Here is a 21,884-nt window from a genome sequence, read left to right as displayed (position 1 = left end):
TGGGGGCTGGAGCAGAGACTCCGGAGATAGAGGTCACTGGAGACTGGGAGCAGGGCAGAGGTAGGACTCCACAGTCTTGACCTGGTGCCCTGCAGCCTCTTGGCCTTGGCTGGCCCTGGTGGGGAAACCAAGATCTTTCCATGTGATCTTCTGAGAAGTGACCTTGCCTCTTGCTGCCTGAGAACAAGGAACAATTTGGGTTCCTTTGTGAGAGGCAGCTTAGTGTTGCCTGAGAGCTGTTTCCCTAAAGGCTGGGCAGATCACTGGCTAGATTTTTAAAAGACATGCCCCAACTGTGTCCAGCTTTCTAACTGGTAACATCCTGGCCTTTTGCAGGGGGTCTTCAGTGCTCCCTGGCCACATGTGGGGACCATCAGGATCTTTGGGATCATCTTGAACATCTCCCCACCTCCGACACCAAGTCTGTGCCTTTCTGATATAAGCAGGCTCTGGGAACACAACTTCAAAGCTTGGCGATGTGGGCTCCTCCAAGGAGCATTTAAAGTAACAATGGGCTTGAACCAGGTCGGGCTCCCAGCGGGCGCTCCTTAACCTGGCAACTATTGTGTCCAAAGTCACGGGGCAGCCACAGATGAACAATGCTCCTGGCAGCCCATGAGGTCCTCTTTCAAAGCAAAGTTGCTCTTGCCAGCTGTGCCAGGCAGAGGACCTGTGTACACAAATTGCCATTTATGTATTTTTTCAATATCAAAGAATTACACTAAATGAAAATCATATTTCTTCTTTTCTATAATAAATGGAGTAAAACTACATCAAAGGAAAATTTTACACAAAAGAAGAACTCCTCCTGTGATCCTAACCCTCTCACTCTAAACCACTGTGATCTTTTGGGTACCTCTACCTCTAGTCATTCTGTTTTCTTTTTTATTGAACACAATTGCCATAAGTATATAAAAATCTGCCTCTTGGCTGCTTCTTTTACTGAACATCATTACAGGTACAGAGTTACTGTACCATCTTTTTACACATTGTTTTAACAGGTAAAGGGCATTTGCTCAAAGTCATGTGCCATGGCAGACTCAACATTTTTCTTTTTCAGAGAATGATGTTCTACTATACATAAGACTGGTGAATATCATAGACTATGACACATTTCATTGTGCCAGAATTTATGACTTGTTTTATTTCCCATTTTGATAATGCTGCCATTTTTTTTTCTTTTTGTTCAAAATGGAGACTCCAAACTCATTGCCTCTAGACCTGTGCAAGACTACTGTGTTCAGATAAGGTGATCCTTTTCATATCCCAACATTTTTATTAGAACATTTTTCAAATGCACAAAAAAGTTGGAAGAATTTTATAATTGACACCCACAGACTGAGTCAGGGTGACCTTTGAACACAAACATACATCTTTGAAGATGCTGAGCAGCAATAACCAGTAGATAGAGGACGATCTGTCGTCTTCCAGCTGGTGTTCCTTGGACATAATAACCATGATAGTGTACTGTTATAAGATTTTATAGCCTTTCCGATTTTTCAAAAGGCCTTCAGGCCAATTTTCTTACTGGATCCTGGACATCCATAAGGTATAGTTGAGGCAGGTGTTATCAGGTGTCTTCTCTCCATTTACAAATGAGGAAATGCATGATCAGAGAGCTTAAGGAGACTGCCTAGGGCCACACAGCAAGACAGGTGCCATTGCAATACCAGTGCTGAGCTCTCAGCTGAGCCATGCTCCTACAAAATGTCTCCCCTTAATTTATCAATGTAGTAACCAATGGCAGGTTTTCTATAATGCTTTCAGCTCCCAGATTTTGCTTGTCTGTGACTTTGGATCTTTTCAGGAATGGAAGGCAGGGGCATGTGTCACTGGAGTCTAGCCACCATAAATGTCAATGTGAGGAGTAAAGACCAGCTGGTAAGTGATTTCAAATCCATCGAATCCCTACACTTTTCTCAAGATACCATTTATCTTTGTCTGTGGAAGCAAGGCTAATTTAGACAACAGTTAGACCCCAAAAGCAATTGTGTACATGAGCTAGGTTGTCTCCATTGGAGAAGAATTCAGAAAGATTCTGGATGATTCTGAAAAGTAACCACTAACACCACCCTCTCCACGTCTCCCGTCTGACACTAGCAAAGGCAGGCCCTGTTCACGGCTCAAATGTGGATTATCACCAGAAACAGTGGCTTCTCCAGAATGGCCCATACTCTGGTGTCCACGTCCCACCTGGAAAGCAGCCTTCAGTGCTCAAAGAAGACACCAAGGTGGGACCTGGGCCTCACCACCAGCCAAAGCGCCCATGGGGTCTGGGGCAGGAGGGATCCTCATTGGCTCTTCAGCCTACCTTTCTCCAGCTTCCTTTTTTAAATTCCTCCATTAGCGCAAGTCAACTGTCTCCACATTTGCTCTAAAAACATATTTAATGTACACTGAGAACCCATTTCAACACAGGTGTTGTTATTCCATTTATGAGAGCCTGGGAAGAATTGAGAGCATGACCATCTTGGAAGAGACCAGATTATCTCAGAAGTGAGCTCGCTGGAGCCAGAGCACATTCTCATGGATCCTGAAGGCCCTTATTTTTCACCCGGGCCATGGGGACCATTTTGTATCAACAAGGAGAAGCTTGTGCAGTTGGCTCCCCTCCTGCCTGTGCTGTCTGGACTCTGCTGACCGTCTTATTTTGCATGAACAGAGCTGTCCTGGTCCCAGACATCTTTTGCTGGTATGGGGACCAGAAGTCAGAACCGGAGGTCCAACAGTCCCTGGAGCTGGAGATGAATGTGCTTAGGGCATGGAGTGTGGGGATTCTTCAGTTTTCCTACAGAAAAATGCCCACTGCATATTTCATGGTAGCCAACTGTAATTTTGTCTCGTTTGATTGTCTTGATTTCTCTTCATCCTCCAGAAGAGCATCTGTTCAACATGAATACAGTGAGTTCAGGAAAGCCATGGCAGAGACCTCCTTTACTAGGGCCATCTGCTTGTCCTTGCCCTTTGGAAAAATCAATGAATTTTATTTTTGGACGGTCTGTTCCTTAAGCCTGAAAATATTCATTGGAACACCATGGGTGAACAAAGTCCACCCTCCCAGCCCAAATCAATTTCTCTGAAGTTGGCCGGATGTTGTCACAGTTTCCCTATAACTGGCTCCAGGGGATTTCTGTGCTGAAAATTGCACCTGGGAGCTGGTGGCTGCAAATGGGACAATTCTTATAACAAAACTCATGGCACTAGTAGAAATCTGGTGGTGTGTACTCAGTTCTATCCAACTCTTGCAACCCTGTAGCCCACCAGGCTCCTCCGTCCATGAGATTCTACAGGCAAGAATACTGGAATGGGTTGTCGTTTCCTCCTAAAGGGGATCTTCCTGACCCAGGAACTCAAACTTCATCTCCTGCATCTCTTGCATTGCAGGCAGACTCTTTACCACTGAGCCACCGGGAAGCCCAGAAATCTGATGAAGATGCCTTCATCATTTGGAGTTTTGTGACTTGCAACGTTATACCTTGTCACCCAAATGATAGAAAATCTCCCACAAGGAGGTTATGAAACCCATAGCCACATCAGCCTCCTCCTGGGGCTGGTGGGCTGGGAACTGGAGTCAGTGTTGATGAAATAGAAAACTCTAAGAAGTGAACTTAGAACGCTGGAGACTAGGGAGTATTTTGTCCAAAGCATGTGTCTTGAGAGCTCACAGGAGTCCTGTGTTGTATGTGAAATTTTGCTCTTGATGGAGAATGATTCAGGCTCCCCCAAGGCCAGTTTCTCTTTATCTCTCTCTCTGCACACTGTGACTTGCTAACCTCTTTCCTTGAGCCAATAGCCTCAATTTTATTTTCACCACATCATTATTTCTGTGACCCAGACATGCCAATGGGCCATTAACATTATTTTGATGGGAATTTTATTTTATCATGAGGATTACAAGCAAATGATGTAACAGCTTTCTGTTCACTAAGGAATCTCCATGAAGCGCGGGTAAAAGGCACATAATCCAGGGGAGGGGGAAGGGCACTCACTTTTATTGCACTCCTCCTAAATCCAGGTGCTTTACATAGATTATCTCAGATCAGTTCATCCTAGGCAACAGCCTTGTGAAGATCGCCATTCAATAGACAAAGAAAGGGAGACTTAGGGAGGTTGAAAAAGTTACCCAAGACCTCAAGACCTGACCTTAAAAGCAGGCGGAAGCAGGGGCCAAAGACTAGAATCTTTCCACTGACAAATCAGCAGCTTTCTGTGCAGAATACCTTGAGCTCTTAGACCAACTCCCAAGGCTGCAGACCAGTCCAAGTGGAGTGAGGGCAGCTGCTGGTGTCTTGGGGCTGTGAAGAGTCCACCAAGGAGCCTGGGACAAACCAGAACCACAGTAGCTCAAGGTCCATCTTCCTTCCCCAGATGCAGCTCTTCCCTTGTTTGGTGAGAAAGGACAGCCTGCCAGTAGGAAGAACAGAAGCCTTGCTTTCATCAGGCTGCAGCTTTTGCATTCTGGATGGTCCAGGCCCTCCCCTAGCTATCAAGGTATGTAGGGCTGACCTGTCCCCTTCAGCCTGCACTGAAGAACAGCAGATGGCATTCAGGCTGATTCTGCACCTCTGGCTGACTAATCCCCCAGGAACAAGAGTAAACAGGGAGCTCGGGACACCATATGTCCCTGACTCACCGTGCTGGCCGGAATCACCGTCGTTCTCCCAGCATATGCCTTCTTGGGCCCAGGTGGAAGGTGGGTCAGAGGAAAGCTGCCTGAAAGTTACAGGCAGAAAGATTATAGACATAAAGACACACATAGGGAGTGGGCATCTGTTAGTCACATCCTAAATGACGTTTATTATTCTTTAAAACCTGCTTTGTTTTTCTAGACAGCGTTCAGCTTCAGCCAGGGGCCAGCACAGCACTTACCACCACAGGCTCTCAGGGTCTGTGAATGGAATCAAGGAATTGCCAGCCTAATCCATTTTCTTTATATCAGTCTGGAATGTTACCCCAAGTTGAAAATGAAGCTGACCCTAGTTCAGTTGAAAGATGTCTTCTCTTTTTTAAAAAAAATATTTATTCATTTGGCTGTGTTGGGTCTTAGGTGTGGCACGCAGGATCTTTGTTACATCATGTGACATCTTCTTTGTGGTGTACGGGCTCCAGAGTTGTGGCTCATGGGCTCCAGAGTGTCCGGGCTTCAGTAGTTGTAGCTCTTGGACTTAGCTGCTCCCCAGCAAGCAGGATTCTTCGTTTCCCCAACCAGGGATTGAACCTGCATCCCCTGTATTGCCAGGCAGATTGTTAACCACTGGACCACCAGGGAAATTCCCCAAAAGATGTCCTCTTGAGATGGGGAGGCTGCATCCTGTTTCCTCTGACCTCTTCAGAGCCTCCTAAGCAGGCGAGCCAAAAGGGCAATGTTGGAGGTAGAAGTCTTGGAGTGGGCTGCTCAGGGTTTGAGAAAACTGGATTTCTTCTGGGGTGGCATGCTTAGCATTCTTTAGGAAGATAATGGTGCATGAACCTTCCATTACTCTTCTCTTAGTCAATCAAGGCCAGAATCTTAGGTTTAGGACCACAAGAGTACTGAGCTGGAGGGGCTGGATGGACCCGTCTAATTCCTTTTTTTCCTGCACACCCATCTAGGGTCACAGGGTTGGGAGAGCGTTACCTGGATCTAGAAGTCTCTTGATGGTCCAGCGCTTTTCTTGAAAGAAGCCAGTGGAGCCTCTGGCATGAGTCACTCTGAGCCCCTGCCCTGGGACCCCAGTGGTAGATGTCTGCCTTTCACACTGCAGGCCTTTGGGCCATAGTTTTTACTTAACAACTGGACTCACAGGAAGGTTAAGAGTGATCCAGAGCAGCAATAATGGTGGCAGCCATTCTAGAGCAAATCTTTAATGCTATCAAGAGCTGTCCATGGCAGTTTTTCAGTCCCTGTATCTTCCAGTTCTGAAAAATTTGTGAGGTGGGTCTTATCACTGCTACACAGAGGAAGAAGTTGAAACTTTGAAAGGCCAAATGAACCATCCAAAAGCCCATTGTTAACTGGACAAGGATGGAGTTTGAACATTGTTGTTTTTCTTGCTCAGTTGCTAAGTCTTATCAGATTCTTTGTGACCCCCATGGACTGCAGCATGCCAGGCTTCCCTGTCCTTTACTATCTCCTGGAGTTTGCTCAATGTCCACTGAGTCAGTGATGCCATCTAACCATCTCATCCTCTGTTGTCCCCTTCTCCTCCTGCCTTCAATCTTTCCCAGCATCAGGGTCTTTTCCAATGAATTGGCTCTTTGCATGAGGTGGCCAAAGTTTTGGAGTTTCAGCTTCAGCACCAGTCCTTTCAGTGAATATTCAGGACTGATTTCCTCTAGGATTGACTGGTTATATCTCATTGCTGTCCAAGGGACCTCAAGAGTCTCCTCCAGCACCACAGTTCAAAAGCATCAACCCTTTGGCACTCAGCTTTCTTTATAGTCCAACTCTCACATCCATATATGACTACTGGAAAAACCTTAGCTTTGACTAGAGGGACTTTTGTTGGCAAAGTGATGTCTCTGCTTTTTAATACACTGCCTAGGTTTGTTATAGCTTTTCTTCCAAGGAGCAAACATCTTTTAATTTCATGGCCTCAGTCACCCCAGAATCTAAGATAGTACTGAGGCTCTGTTCGTAATCTTTAGAAGATAGTTCTCAGCAGGCTTCCCTGGTGGCTCGGAGGTTAAAGCGTCTGCCTGCAATGCAGGAGACCTGGGTTCGATCCCTGGGTCGGGAAGATTCCCCTGGAGAAGGAAATGGCAACCCACTCCAGTATTCTTGCCTGGAGAATCCCATGGATGGAGGAGCCTGGTGGGCTACAGTCCACAGGGTCACAAAGAGTTGGACACGACTGATTGACTTCACTTTCACCTTCTCAGATAAAAGGGATCATATGGATACAGAAGACAGACTGGGGATTTAATGTGGTTGCTTAAGATACTTTGAAAGCTTCCAGTTCCGGGGCAGCAGCTGACAGGTGGGGCTGGATGGAGATGCCTGCAGGAGAGCTCACCTCCACTCAGTCCTCTTCCCAACCTCCTGTCCTGCTGATCCTCAGCAGGAAGGACATGGGAATTTCCCAAGTTCCTTTACTCTTTCTCTCTATAATCAATTCTGTAGCTTTGCTTCTAACACTAAAATTCCAACTCAAATTCAGAAATGCTGGTAACACAGGCCCAGGATGCAGTTTGTTGTCCACTCATGGAAAGCTGGGCTCTATCACTGGGACACCCACTTGTCCAAGAAAGTGAACTCGCCTTTAAGAAGCAAAATCCTAGAAAAACATCCCTGTCCGAGGATGTAGGAAACAAATCCCTTGGCTTCTGGTCTAATAGATTTTTATTGAGGAAGGAGAGCTGGTGCCCAAGATCAATCCAACCTCACCCAGGTCACTGCTGCTGGGGACAGGCCAGCTGGGCACACTCCCATAACACTTACAAGTGGAGGTGTCTTCAGGGCATGGGGTATCTGGAATAGATCCCACTTTGAAAAGTCGTATGCTAATATTAGCCAAATATGTTGGAGTCTCCAAACCACTGTCTTCTGTTGGACTTCTCATTGGAATTTGGTATTTGTATTCTCTGGCTTGCCTGGTGGCTCAGCAGTAAAGAATCTGCCTATAATACACGAGACTTGGGTTTGATCCCTGGGTCAGGAAGATCCACTGGAGAAGGAAATGTCATTCCATTTCAGTAACTGTGTCTGGGAAATCCTGTGGACCGAGGAGCCTGGGGACTATAGTCTATGCAGGTCACAAAGAGCTGGACATGATTGAGTCACTGACACTCAGGTGTATTTTTACTTTGCTACTATGGCTGCTAAAAAATATACAAAATTATATACACACACACAGACACACACACACACACATATATGACTTGCATCATTTCTATTAGACAGTGCTGATCTAATAGGTATACATAAACATATACCTGCAAACAGAATATTCATTTATAAGTTCTCCCAGAACAAAAGAACAATTGCCAAATTATCAGTATACACAGATTACGCTCTCTGATCATAACAAAATAAGAAGAAGAAAGTGTCAAATATCTCTTGGGCTCACAAATTATATAACACATAGGCAATAGTATTCAAGGGACAAAATTAAAAGATATTGCAAAATTTTTATAAATGAACAAGGATGAAAATGTCAAACTCTATGGCCAATACCTAAGTGGCATTTTGTGTTTTGTGTCATTTTGAGTACATTATCATAAGCAAGACACATTGAAAACCAAAGACCCAAAGGCAAAATGAAACATACTAGGGGAAAAAAGAGAATTAGAATAAAACCAGAGTAGGAATAAAGAAGAATATAAAAAAGATAAGAAGAGAAATCAATGAAACAGCCCAGACCTCCACTGCAATCTGATTCTTTGAAAAGTGAGTGAACAAAGGTGGGAATGACATTCTATATATAAATACATATTTGAACCAGGGTAAATGGACCATGTCATAAGGGAAATTAGTGATTCTTGACTAGAGGAATCAAAGAAGGCTGACCTAGAATCAAAGAAGGGACCGTTTTCTAAGTAGATAACTATAGCACAGGTAGCCCCTCCTATCTGGAGGACCTGCCCACACCCCACGGTGCAGGGGGAACACCAGTGTGTGCTGTGGAGCCAGAACACGGATGGGAGATGGTGGGAAAATAACAGAATAAATCAAGAGAAGAGCCCTGGGTGGACATGCCATGCCATGTTGTTGTTGTTTGGTTACTAAGTCGTGTTCGACTCTGCGACCCCATGAACTGCAGCACACTAGGCTCCCCTGTCCTTCACCATCTCCCCAAGCTTGCTCAAATTCACTTCCATTGAGTCAATGATGCCATCCCAACCATCTTATCCTTTGTCACTCCTTTCCCTTCCTGCGTTCAATGTTTCCCAGCATCAGGGTCTTTTCCAGTGGGTTGGCTCTTCACATCAGGTGGCCAAATTATTAGAGCTTCAGCTTCAGCATCAGTCCTACCAATGAATATTCAGGACTGATTTCCTTTAGGATTGAGTGGATTAATCTCCTTTCTGTTCAAGGGACTCTCGAGAGTCTCCTCTGGCACCACAGTAGGAAAGCATCAATTCTTTGGTGCTCAGCCTTCTTTATGGTCCAACTCTCACATCTATACATGACTATTGAAAAAACAATAGTTTTGACTATACAGACCTTTGTCAGCAAAATGATGTCTCTGCTTTTTAATACACTGGTTAGGTGTGTCATAGCTTTCCTTCCAAGGAGCAAGTGTCCTTTAATTTCATGGCTGCAGTCACCATCTGCAGTGATTTTTGAGCCCAAGAAAATTCTAATTTTTTGCATTTAAAGAGATATAGAAGGTTATTTTAAGTGTTATAAAAAATTTGGGGTGACCTCCCAAGCTGATGCTTTTCTCTTTTCTTGAATTCCAAACATACAATAACACAAAATGTAACACCCCACTTCTCACTGGTTTCTCCCATTTGAAGTTTCTAAATGGAAAGTTCTTTAGAATGAAATATCTTTCATTTCCTCAAGTGCATCCTCAGAACTTGGTTGCTCACCAGAAGCTACTGCTTAATCCTGACAAAACCTGACACTACAGAGAGACACTGGGATCTAGGGTACGTGTGTGTGTGTGTGTGTGTGTGTGTGTGTGTATGAAGACAGAGAGAGAGAGAGGGAGAGAGAGAGAAGAAGGTAAAATCAACTTTCTTGGTTCCTTCTTTGCTTCTATAGATGTAGTCAAAAAGATTAATTTTAAAGCTTATCTACTGGGCACAAATTCTCAATTGTATATAGCTGGAAATGATCAGTTTGGGCAGAGGAAGCTGCCTCAGGTAAATATAGCACTTAGCAAGGTAGGATAGCCACACACCATCTACAAGAGAAGACGCCATCTGAGCTGCCAGAAACACCTAATCAGTCAAGGCATCACTTTTCATAACGTACCCAGATAATGCCCACAACTGGCTCTGTTCTGGGCCTGTGGGCACAGACCCTGGCCCAGCCCCCTCTGCATCAGCCTCTCGCCCCCTGCCTTTGTCTGCAAACAGGGGAGAGGAGCTTCAGGTTGGAGGCCTCACAGCAGCTGAGCAGGCCAGGTGTGCGTCCATTGGCTGCAGGACCAGGCTGAGTCCGATTTTCTTTTGTACATAAAGATAAGAAGCCAAGGGCCCCCTTTTGAAAGCAAACACGTTGAATTTGAACCACCACCCCCCATGATTCACCGGATGGAATTTACGACAGTGTTTACCCTTTTCCACAAAAGTAGTGAATGGATCAGTCTTAATCTGAAATAAAAATCCACAGCAGATGCATTTTGAAGCCCCACGGGGGAGATTTTCCTGCAAAGACCCCCATGACTCCAGATCGTTCACTCAGAAGTCAGGGGAAAGAGTGGCCCAGATCTTCTGGGGAGAAGCAACTCCAAGGACGAACCAAACAAGTCTTTGCATGTGCCAAGTTCTGCAGGGCCCCCTCTTAACAGCGGGAATTCAGACAAAACTTCAGGAATGCTTTGCTGGGCAGCTGTGGTGCATTCAAAGCAGAGAAAGGGCCTTAATCTTTGCAAAACCAACAAAGATAAGCAAGAGCTTTAGCCCGGTTGAAATTAGCCAACTTGCTGCTACACAATGTCCTTGTGACCATTATCCAGGCTCTGACCGCGGAATGGCACCACTCAAGTATGCTGGCAATGTTTAACGAGCCATCTGTCTTGTACCTGTTCCACAGAGCAGCAGCCTTTGTTGGAACCCTGGCCCCGTCCAACATGTCCACTGGCTGCTCACTGGACGGGGACCCTCGGCTCTTTCCTGTCTCATGTGAATTTCACACCTCGCTCCGTGATGTACTGTGGTTGCTGCCCGAGGACATTTGAAAGGGGCATATGGGTTTTGTATTTGTCCATCGATCATTTTGCATGGCTCCATGTGTATAATTACTTTACTCATTTATTTGATTTTTTTCCCCCAATTTTTCTTCTTTTAGGGGAATTCCAATATTCACTCCAATGTCACTAACTGCTGATTTTCTTTTCATTCTTGTCCTTGAAATTAGAAGCTCCCTCCCCTCAGATATATTTTTTTATATGTATGGAAAAGATCTTCTGATTAAATATCACAGTTTCAGGAGTTTGCAGGTTATGTTATTGAAGACTTGGGTTCAACCACTTGAACTTCATGTTTTCTGAGGTCTGTAACAGTCACATCTAGGCATTGTCACATGACTCAATAGATCGATTTCCTTGCACAACTGCCCACGTTAGGGTAGAGATATGAGACAATAACAAAATCAATTCACGGATTTCGTTTTGTTAAAAAAAAAGTGTGCTTTTTCAAAATTTCAATGTGAATTCAAAATTCACATTGATTTCTCCTGCTCTGCCTTCCTTGCTCAGAAGTAACATGTCCTCATCTTTGTCTTATAGGCATCATGATGTTGCTGGAATGATGGTTGTCTCGGGCATGTCTTCATGTTGGCAACCTCAGAGACCTGAGGCTTTGACCCCGTCACCACCCAGCTGTGTTATCTTTGGGTCTCACTTAGACTCTTATCTATCCAAGGGACTGGATTTGATTAGAGGCAAACAGGAAGTTAGATGCGTGCAAGGGCTCCCAAGAGCATCAAGTATAAAGTGGAAAACACTCTGTGTTTGGAGACTCTCACATATATGTGTCCACACTGGTGCCCAGGCACCAGAGCCTCTGGGTGACCGTCCAGCCTCATGTCATCCTCATGGGGTCACCCCAAACAAATCCTGTCTTCAGGGCAGACAGACCCACTGGAAGGAATTTAGATACCCACAGTGTCTTTCCAGAGCAACAAAACAGACACCTTAAAAATGGCTGCACAAAGAACTTTATCCTTAAATCTAAATTTTCATGGGATCCAAGAAGAAGAGCAGGATAGAGGGTGAGGAACCTCTTCAGACTTGACCTCTCAGAATTTAAAGGCAAAGGGAAACAATAGGGGGCAGTTTTCAGAGGTGGGTGGTCACCACTGGGAGCTTGAGTAAGAATTCCTTCGTGTTTTTTTTTTTTTTTTTTAAGACTGTGCCTTGTGGCATGCAGGATTTTAGTTTCCTGACCAGGGATCAAACCCACGCCCCTTGCCATGGAAGGTGGATTCTTAACCACTGGACTACCAGTGAAGTGGAATTCACTCAGTCGTGTTCAACTCTTTGCAACCCCACGGACTATACAGTCCATGGTATTCTCCAGGCCAGAGTACTGGAGTGGGTAGCCTTTCCCTTCTCCAGGGGATCTTCCCAATCCAGAGACTGAATCCAGGTCTCCCACATTGCAGGCAGATTCTTTACCAGCTAGTCACGAGGGAAGCCCAAGAATATTGGAGTGGGTAGCCTATCCCTTCTCCAGGAAATCTTTCTGATCCAGGAATTGAACTGGGGTCTCCTGCATTGCAGGCGGATTCTCAGAACTACGAGAAGTCCTCTTCTTTGCATTCTTAATTTCATCCTTCAGTTTCAATTTTGATTACATTATGTGTTTTGTAACATCATCTAATATTTAATGCCTATTGTATTAACATGTTGTCTCCTAATATGTGTATTGTTCATTGAATAAATATATATTTACTCATTAGATAATCATTTATACATGCACATACGTGTGTGTGTGTGTATATATATATATATATATAACTTAATCATAAATGCATCCATTTATCTGACATCCAGGCTATTCCCACCTTTTGCTCATGGTGAATGATGTTGCTATGACACGTGTGTACATGTGTCTAAGTCCCTGCTTTCAGTTCCTTGGGCACATACCTTGCAGTGAAATTTCAGAGTTACAGGACAATTCTACAGAAATTTTTTGAGGAACTCACCCCCACAGAAACTACACAATTTTACTTTCCCACCAGCCACACAGGTTCCAGAGTTCCCGTTCCTCCACATCCTTGCCAAAACTCAGTTTCCTTTTTCTAAACAAAGCTCACCCTCTGAGTGGGCAGGAAGTGGGACTGCCCATTCGCAATTCCAGGAGTCTTCTTGGTCTGCACTTCCTTGGGGATGAACTTCAAGGACACAGGTGTGGGTGAGCTCCTCCACCATGTGTCAGGAAGGCTCTGGGGCCCTTCTCTCCTAGCATCTCCCAAAGCCCCCATATTGGTGTAAGGATTGATGCCTCTAAGAGGTACCCCTTCCTAAAGGACATCATTGCCACCAGGAAAGAGAGCAGCTTGTATCCGACAGTGTGAGTCATAGAAAACAGGAGGGTGAGATCCTGGAGTCCAGGGTATGGAAGCCAGAATTGAAAGAGATGGACGACTCCCTGTTGGGCCAGAGTCCAGAGCCTTACCTGACCCAGAGGTGACAGTAGCATGTCCCAGGCAGAGGAGGGTATCCTGAGGCAAGGGCAGCTAGGAAGGCACGGACGTCTCGGGTACGGGGAGCAAGTGGCTCAGGACGGGGAGAGTCAAAATCTTCTCCTCACCTCACCTCACTGCCACACAGGCAGTGGCACAAAAAACAAATCTGAGAGAAAGCAGCCCCCACCTGCGAGCCTGAGGCTTTCTTTCCTCTGTCCCTTCTTTGAAGGGTATTTTTCAACTTGGCCACGTGTTCAAATCATCTAGGAGTTCTGAAGATCCCTGGGGCACTGGCCAATGAGATCGCACATGCTGTACGTGGGACCCAGCATCCGTCTTTGAACATCCCCAAGGAGATTCAAGTGGGCAGTCAAGGATGAGAGAAGTAGAAGTTTAGTTTTAAAATGATAGGTTTAAAAACTAGACTTCATTAGATTTTTTTGTTTTTATTGTTAAAGAAATACGGTCACACTGTAGAAGTTCAGATGGAATAAAGATATCGAGAGGTCTTGTGGCCTGAAGGCAGCTGTAGACAGCCCAACCCATGCCCAATGGGGGGCTTCTTTCCTGGAAGGGTGGACAGAAGGAGGGCTGGCTTCCAGGGCAGGGCTGTGCCACTGAGGACACCCAGCATATGATATATTCTCTGTGTCCCCAGCACTGTGGCAGGCATGGTGAGGTCTGCACTCAATAAACGTTTGTAGAATCAGTGAATGGGAGCAGGAAGGCATGAATTCATGAAAAGCAGCCCAAGACACGGTCCCTGCCCTCTAGGAACTTACAAAGGGGCTGTTGAATAGGCATTACAATGACAATAATCGGATGGTGATAATAGTTCCTGCATCAGTGGCTCTGTATGTCTGTGCACGCAGCCTGGCAGCCAGGGAAACCAGGGAGGGTTTTTGAAAACTCTGTTTGGTAGCTACGGCCTCTCTTATCTTTATTAATGCCCAGCAAAGCACAAACAGACACACTGCCCCCTTCTTGATAAAACAGGTAAACAGGAGCAGAGCAAAAACTGAGGAGACAGGTTTCCAGTGATACCCAGAGCCCACGTGGGTGGTCACAGAAAGGCCAAAGAGAGTGGAGAAAACCCTGCCTCTCAGATATGGAGTTATTCTGATGATGGCTTGAGTCTTTGCCTGTTTGACATAAGTTTCCCAAGCTCTCCAGCCTCCACATACATTAAGTTGATCAGCCACAAGCTCTTTGTCACTTACAGCTTCTTCTTCTGGTCATGATGATGGAGAGAACAGGACAGGGGAGAGCTGGGGGCTTGTCTCGTTTGATTGTCAACACCCTGTGCAACTTTAGTAATGTTCCATATCTTTGACCTGCAACACAGACAGCAGGTTCTGTCCTGCTTCTCTTGCCTGATGGTTGGACAAAATTCAGGAGCATTGAATTACTGACCTAAAGGCACCTTTTCATCCTTAGGTGTTTTCCGCTTCCATCACGTAAAGGGCTGGGAGGCCGAAGGACCCTCAGTCACAGAGCAGCCCACAGGCCAGGTGTACTGACTTTGTCTGGGCTGTGGTCCCAACCCTCTGCTGCCTCTCACAAGCTGTGGGAAGCAGGCAGCTGCCAGTAGACTGTAGGTACTAGACATGTACAAGGATCTCAGACAGCCATTTACACCTGCAGCTTTGTTAGTCACTGCGCCATTTTAATTCCTCCTCTTATTTCCCTCTGTCAGTCCCAGGCAACCTCCCCTCCTGTTCAAAGAGAAAATCCTTTTTCTCCTTCCTTCCTTTCCGCCCTCCCTCCGACTCTCTCTCCTTCCTTACTCCTTCCCTCCAAACTTCCTTCATTTCTTTTTTTTTTTCTTTCTTCTGCTTTCCTTCCTTCCTCCTTTCTTGTCTTCCTTTCCTTTCTTTTCTTTTACTTTTTTTATCCAGGTCAAAATGTGTTTGGGTGACCTTAGGTAGGTGACAAGCAGGTGAGGACACCGACTCCCACTTGTTGGCCAAGATTCCTCAACTATGTGCTCTGAGCCTGCAGGGTGCCTGACCCCACAATGGCTCATGGGTACTGTATGGGTACTGCCTGGCCACTTATCTACAAGCCATTTGAAAGGTTGGTATCTCAGTTAGCCTTTACCACTTGAAAAAATTATTTTATTTTGTGTTACGATATTATGTATTTTTGGTTAGCCTGCTACAGAAAAGTACCCCGTGTACTTTTATTTCAGAAGTGAATTTGAAAACCCAGCTCATTTCTGAGCTTCTTAGGGGTGAGAAGCAGTCAGTTCAAACAAAAGTCTTATTGGGTTTCCCAGGTGGTGCAAGAAGTAAAGAATCTGCCTGCCAATGCAGGAGATGCAAGAGACCTGGATTCAATCCCTTGGTCGGGAAGATTCCCTGGAGAAGGAAATGGCAACTGACTCCAGTATTCTTGCCTGGAGAATCCCCATGGAGAGAGGAGCCTGGTGGGCTACAGTCTATGGGGTTGTAAAGGGTTGGACACGACTGCAGTGACTTAGCCTGCTTGTTACCTCTGTGGGGCCAAAGATACCCATGTGGACACCGGGCGACCCAGACTCTGGAGATCCAGCCCAATGGCCTGGCCGGAGTTTGGTTTTGAGAGGTGGGGAGTGTGACGCAGGGGTGACTGTGCTCTGCTTGGGCAGCTGGTAGGGCAGCAACAGGTGACGCACCACCCTGTGTGTCCTCAGCCTCCCTGAGTCCAGCGCCTCTAGGCTGAGATCTCCCCCGGCCTTGGCTGCTGGCCTGCAGGCCTACTGCTCCCTTGGTTCTGATCCCCACCTGTTTCTCCAGGCAGGAGCTGCTTCACCAACCATCAAGGAGCTTTGGACAAATGGATCCTGGACTTTAGCCCATCCTTTCCCAGCTGCTTTGTGAAGAGCTGACTATTTTCTGGCACTGACAGAGGGACAGGAGAGGGTATACATAGCCAGACTTGATGTAGCATTATCTTCTGGGGTCATTTCAGAGATTTTCCAGGGGTTACTTTGAGCCCTACCTGTGATCTGCAAATCCCTGCTTTAAGAATTCCCAAGCTGCAGCTCTACTGTGTTCAGAACAGAAATGAGACAAGGTCTGGATTCTGACTGGTGGCTAACTGAGATACCAGTCTTTCAAATGGCTTGTAGATAAGTGGCCAGGCCTCTACAGTACCCATGAGCCACTGTGGGGTCAGGCATCCTGCAGGCTCAGAGCCCACAGATCCGGAATCTTGGCCAGCAAGTGGGAGTCAGTGTCCTCACCAGAAGCCCCAGAAGAATCGCCAGGGTATTCAACACTAAGTGTTGCCTGGGCAGTGAGCAAGTTCAACCTCCTCACTGGAAATTATGAGAAACTTTTCGGCCTGTTTAAAGGATGTGGTTTAGTTCTGCCTAGAATGTAGCATGCAAGTGACCCCTGCTCTACTGGGTGAGCACACACACGTAGACATGCACACAGAAGACATGTATAGACCCTGAACACACCGATATGAACAAGGCAAGAAAAGGACACTGGACTCCTAGCCATCAGACCAGCCAATCAGAAGAGGCTCCCCAGGCACCAGGATGTTTCTAGAATTCCCTATTTAATTAAAAACGACAGGCTATGTGGGGTGTGGGGAGGTGATATCAAACATTTGTTTCCTATCATTTGTGATTCTGTGAGAGGTTAGCAAAAAGGGCCATTTTGTCCTGTAGGCCCTCCTGTCTTGGCAAAGATGATTTGCATTTGTCCTGAGCGGCCAAGGGAGCTGGGCTTCCGGAGACCTGGCAGTGGGCTTTTATACTGTCGATTACTCAGATTTCTTCCCTCTTCATCCAAGCTGAGTTCTGGACCATCCCTGGCCCCTCAGGACCCTGACTCAGGCCAACGTTCCTGTGTTGCCTCACCTCTGCAACCTCTCTCTGTAGCCGGGGCACCTAGCCCCTCTGCTCTGCCAGACCCCCACAGGGAGAGAAGCTCCATCAATTTGTGAGGACTGGACCTCTACCAACTAGCTAGTTCCAAAGAGGAATGACACTTGGAGCCTCAAGATTTTCAGGTATCTCAATTTAATGCTTTAAAAACTCAAGGATGAAGTAGTGATGGTATTACATTTGAACAAATTTGGCCTCCCAAAGCAGGCCTAATCACATAAAAGATGCCCATGGCCGGTGTCCAGAGCCTCGCTTTCCCAGGACCAAGCCTGCCATCCTCATTGGACCTGTGAGCCTCTCACCAAGTGACCCCTGTCTTCTAAATTCATCTCATCTCCTTTCACTCTTCTGAATGCGAAGGGGAAGGCAAACTCTTGTTGCCTCAAGATATCCCTCTTCATTTCTGTGCCTCCTCTGGTGTCACCCCCAGGCCAGGGCCCCCTTCCCTGGTTCAGAGCCCTGTTTGAGCCCCACCTGGCCTCAGCATCACTCACACGTGTCATGTGGGGTGGCTTGCAGCCCAGTCCCATCAGCCACTTTTTGGGTTTCTTTGTGTCCCCTGCATCATACCTAGCAGATAAAAATGTCAATGGTTAAATTCAAAATGGAAATTTCAAAGGCTGCCTTAGTTTCCTGAAAGCTCTGAGTAGATTTCCTCACTCAGCCCCACCCCCATCCACCATGTAACAAAGGAATAGAATGACTTCTTTGTTCTTCTGGGACAAACTTTTTTTTAAAAAAAATCTTGCTCAGCCTGCCCCTATAAAAGGCTTATCTCCAGGGCTGGTAGGAGACATTTTAATTCCTTCCTGTTTGCTGATCTTTCTCCTCAAGGCCCCTCAGCTCAGGCCCCACCCCGTGCCCCAGGTAAGGTCACCCAGGAGTGCTGGAGTCCATCTGTCACCTGACACACTCTCTTTATAGCCACTACAGGCTGGGCACTGGCCACCAGACCATGGGCATTACTTCTGGAACACTTCAAGAGGGTCCACTGTCTCGTCTCACAACCCGCCTCCTTGTCTTATAGGGAGGTGTCCTCTGGCTCATTTGATTTTGTAATTTCTCTTTCTTCATTTCCCATCGGCCTTCTCTTTTCCCAGCCCTTTATGTTAGGAGTGAATTTAGGTAATTCTCATTTTAGAATTTTGCCACATCGTTGGATATTTATGGAGCCCCTCAGGTGTCAGGAATCATTACTCTCTTCTGGGAATGTTCCTGATTTAGGCTTTAGCCCTCAGTTCTATTTTGTTCTGATGGATCACCCCAAAGGTTTCAGAAAGTAAGGTGCTGAAAAATGTGTCTGCTGGTCTTGTGAGGGGATTCCTGTATTTTGTAAAATGCAGTGATGAATCACTCATGACAGAGCTTTCTGTTATAAAAATGCTGCAGTGGAATAAATTTTCTTTTTCACTCAGGGTATCTCATGATTTTCTTTACTCGTCCTGTCTTGTGGTTCTGGGAAGCCTTGGGGATGTTGTGTGGACAGGAAGCAAGGCTACAGTGGATGTTAAAGGAGAAGATTGGACTTCTCATGCTTCTGGGAGCAGCTGGAGAAGTGAAGATTTGGAAGGGAGCTTGGATAATCAGAGATGCTTTAACCAGTCAATCTGAAAAGACAAGCACAACCTATCACTGAAGAGTGATTGTGATGGAGGAGTTCCAGAAGAGATCTAGGGGAAGCTGTTTCTCTGTGTCACCTCCGCTCTGGATATCCAATCTGGTTCTTGGTCAGCAGGGCTGAGCATCTGGAAGATGCCCTGGACAAAGGCACAGAACCAAGACAAGCTGAGCCTCGTCAGGTAGTTCTGTCTGTTGTCATGCCTGTTTTATCCAACCCCTTGGTGACGGCCACTGCTTTGCTTCTGCAGCTCTAACCTTGTGCGCATGTCCGTTTGGGCCAACTCTAACCCAGAACAATGTAGGGGAAGGCATTCTGGAGATAATTATCAGGTAAACCGAGCCCAGGCAGAGAAGAGGGCCTTTGCTGACAGGAGCCAGTGGAGAAGTCAAGAGCGTGGAGAAGGGCACCAACAAGTTAGTATGGAGATGGGGGTTCGCTGGTCTGAGGCAGTGGAGCAAAGCCAAGACCATGGGTCTTGACATGACATGTCTCCCCCTTTGGTGAGTGGAGCTCATGGAGGGCTACGGTTCAGGCTGACAGCTGGAAGGCAAGTGTCGAGTGTTGACTGCTAGTAGTTTCTATTGTGAGACAGATCAATAGAAATAGATCCTTGGGGGGGGGAGGTGACTCCAGGAGGACCCCCTGGGAATGTCAGATCCCCTAAGTATCCCATCTCCACTTGCCCCATTCTGTGCCCTTGGTTTTCACACCTGAACCCTAAGCACCTGCCTCCCAACTTGGGAAGATTAATCAAGATGCAGAGGTGGTGTTAGTGGTTTTGGTCATAATTATACCTCTTATTTTGGAGGCACTTAAAGCGACAGATCTATAACTTTCCCAAGACACTGTCCACTGACAAAGCAGGAACTCAAACCCACAGGTCCTTATTCAAAGTCCAAGGCTCTGTCCATTTCACCAGGTCCAAGTGTGACAGAAATTGTCACGTTCTGTCTGCTGCTTCCCTAAGCAACAGAAGAGTCACTCCAGTTTTCCAGCAGGGTTTAAAACTGGTTTTCTGGTGTTGAGAATGTATTACTCGATTTTATCCATATTTTTCTTTTCATGCACTTTGCAAATAGGCCAATGACAGTATCCCAGTGAGAAAAAGAAAGCTTCCTTGGGCTGAATGAGATGTCAAGTCCAAGCCTATAGCTCAGCCTCCAGGGCTGACTGAGCCTAAGAAGAGAGGGTCAAGGCCCAGGTCACTACTCCAGAGCTTGTCCACAGTGCAGGCGAAAATGGCGGCCATTTCAAAGTTGACGTAAAAACTATGGCTTTGGGCTTCTCAACATCATCTTCACACACCTCCCTGGCCACTTTACACTCCTCCTTCCCTGAAATTTTCCCTGTCTGGGTATCCTGGGCCCTCTTGCTTTACTGACGTCTCTGATCACAGAGGAAACACTTTCACACCAAGGTCATAGAGACAGGCAGAATTTGGGTGCTTAGAAAAGATAGCTGTAGGTATAGAGGTTATAGGACATATATCTGTTATATAGGACAGAGAGGTTACATTCAGGTGATTCAAGTTTCCTCAAATTTCCCTCTGGTTTCTTCAATGGCAAGAATGACTCTTCCAGGCACCAGGGCCATGGTGAGGTGGGGAAGGCAGAGGCCACCCCAAGCTGGGTGAGCTGGGGCTTCACCAAGTCCCTGTTGAGCTGCAGGAGGCTGCAGAACTTGGTCCAAAGATGCATCTTCAGCTTGACTTTCTCTGGCATCCTCCTGGGGAAACTTTTGACAAGTGAAGAGGCCAGAGATGGGGCGCCCAGGAGGGGACGATGGCGTCTGAGGACAGCTCTAAATGAAGCAGTTATTTGCAGAGGAAAGGTGTTCATAGTTCATAATTTATGTCCATAGTAACACATGGTCAACTGGACAGCTGTTTCTGGGTCCTTGATACTAAAAAAGGGAAAGAAAAAAGCTTTGCCTGTGAAAACAGCATGAGCAAAACATCTGCTGAGCATGCAGAGGGCCCGTAGGGTGGGGAACAAGTAGGTCTGCAAACAAAGATGGAGCAGGTGGCCCCAGGCAGCCTGGAAACTTGGGGTCCCTCCTCACCACCCACGTTCCAAGTGAGGACAGAGGCCACATGGGAAAGGCAGCTGCCACCATCAAGAGGGCGGGAGGCCCATCAATGAGCCAGTGCAGCACCAGGCCCTCTTGCTGAAGATGAATGAGGCTGCCAAGCATCACCTGGGCCTTCCAGCCGCTGAGGGCCCCTGTGGAAGATGAGTGGCCGGGGCCTCCCCGGCAGGCAGGTGTTCTCTAGAAACTCCCAGCATTTCACTGCCAAGGCCACCTGCCTGCAAAACCATGACTCTTGCCAGCAAGGATCTGAGGCTTCAACTCCACTCGTGTGCCTGGCGGCTGCTTGTCCCCTTTGATATAGAGAAACTTCCATCACTTGGTGCCTGGGATGCTCCCTCAACTGATCAAAGAGGGACCTCTCTTCTGCAGAAGAGATCGGAAGGACAACTATCACAGTTTCTGATGTTTGGGGAGATTTTCATTTTCCAAAACACGTTCATGCTTTCACTCCATTCCACGGAGTCCCCCAGCCCCTCTCTTGGGCAGCTGTCATTAGCCCCACTGACCATGGGAGAAGTTGAGGGTCAGAGCTGTACAGTGAACTCATGAGAGAGCCCAGGAGGTCTGGCCCCTGGCAGACTCCCATCCTCCAGCGTGCTGTCTACGGGACTCTGAGCCCTATTCAGCTCTGTGAGTCCCCATCTCCTGGGCTGTCTGGTGGAGGTGATAATCACCTACTTCATAGAATTTTTGTGAGCTCTAAGAATTAATTGTAAAGCTTGTAGAGTTGTTCTTAGCACCAGTAAGAGCCCAGTAAATATTAACAGTTTTTACTGTCCATGTCCCTTTCACCCTTCTCTGTCAAGCTTTCCAAAGGTCTCCACTGTGAACCCACCAACCCTACTCACCTTTGTAAACCTATGTCTAAGGCAATAGCAGCTCTGCTTCATGTGCTGCAGCGTTTGGAGGTTTCCACAACCAACAGCATCTCCTTCATGACACTAGACCTAGAAACTTTGTGCCTCCCACCCCTGTTCTCCTGGATCCTCCCTTGTCCATAGTGAATG

The 21,884-nt window shown here is 46.7% G+C and overlaps 1 protein-coding gene across 11 annotated transcripts in view; it reads left to right on the top strand.

The window, feature by feature from the left end:
- The window catches only part of FOXA2 (forkhead box A2), a 68,406-nt gene extending 49,827 nt beyond the window's left edge, over positions 1–18,579 (top strand). For 2 of the 11 annotated variants that reach the window (XR_011570071.1, XR_011570065.1), the window contains 2 exons: positions 1,808–1,881; positions 4,369–9,489. The gene's annotated coding sequence lies outside the window, so the exon portion shown is untranslated. Of the gene's footprint in view, positions 1–1,807; positions 9,490–11,381; positions 16,043–16,062 lie in introns of those variants that run through there. The other 9 variants (XR_011570070.1, XR_011570062.1, XR_011570069.1 and 6 more) reach the window with 7 other exon arrangements.
- Positions 18,580–21,884: the final 3,305 nt, after the last annotated feature.

This window comes from Bos indicus, chromosome 13, assembly GCF_029378745.1.
Source record: "Bos indicus isolate NIAB-ARS_2022 breed Sahiwal x Tharparkar chromosome 13, NIAB-ARS_B.indTharparkar_mat_pri_1.0, whole genome shotgun sequence".
Lineage (NCBI taxonomy): Eukaryota > Metazoa > Chordata > Mammalia > Artiodactyla > Bovidae > Bos > Bos indicus.
Note: the sequence above shows the minus strand (reverse complement) of the source record. Positions and strands in the feature narration are given on the sequence as shown.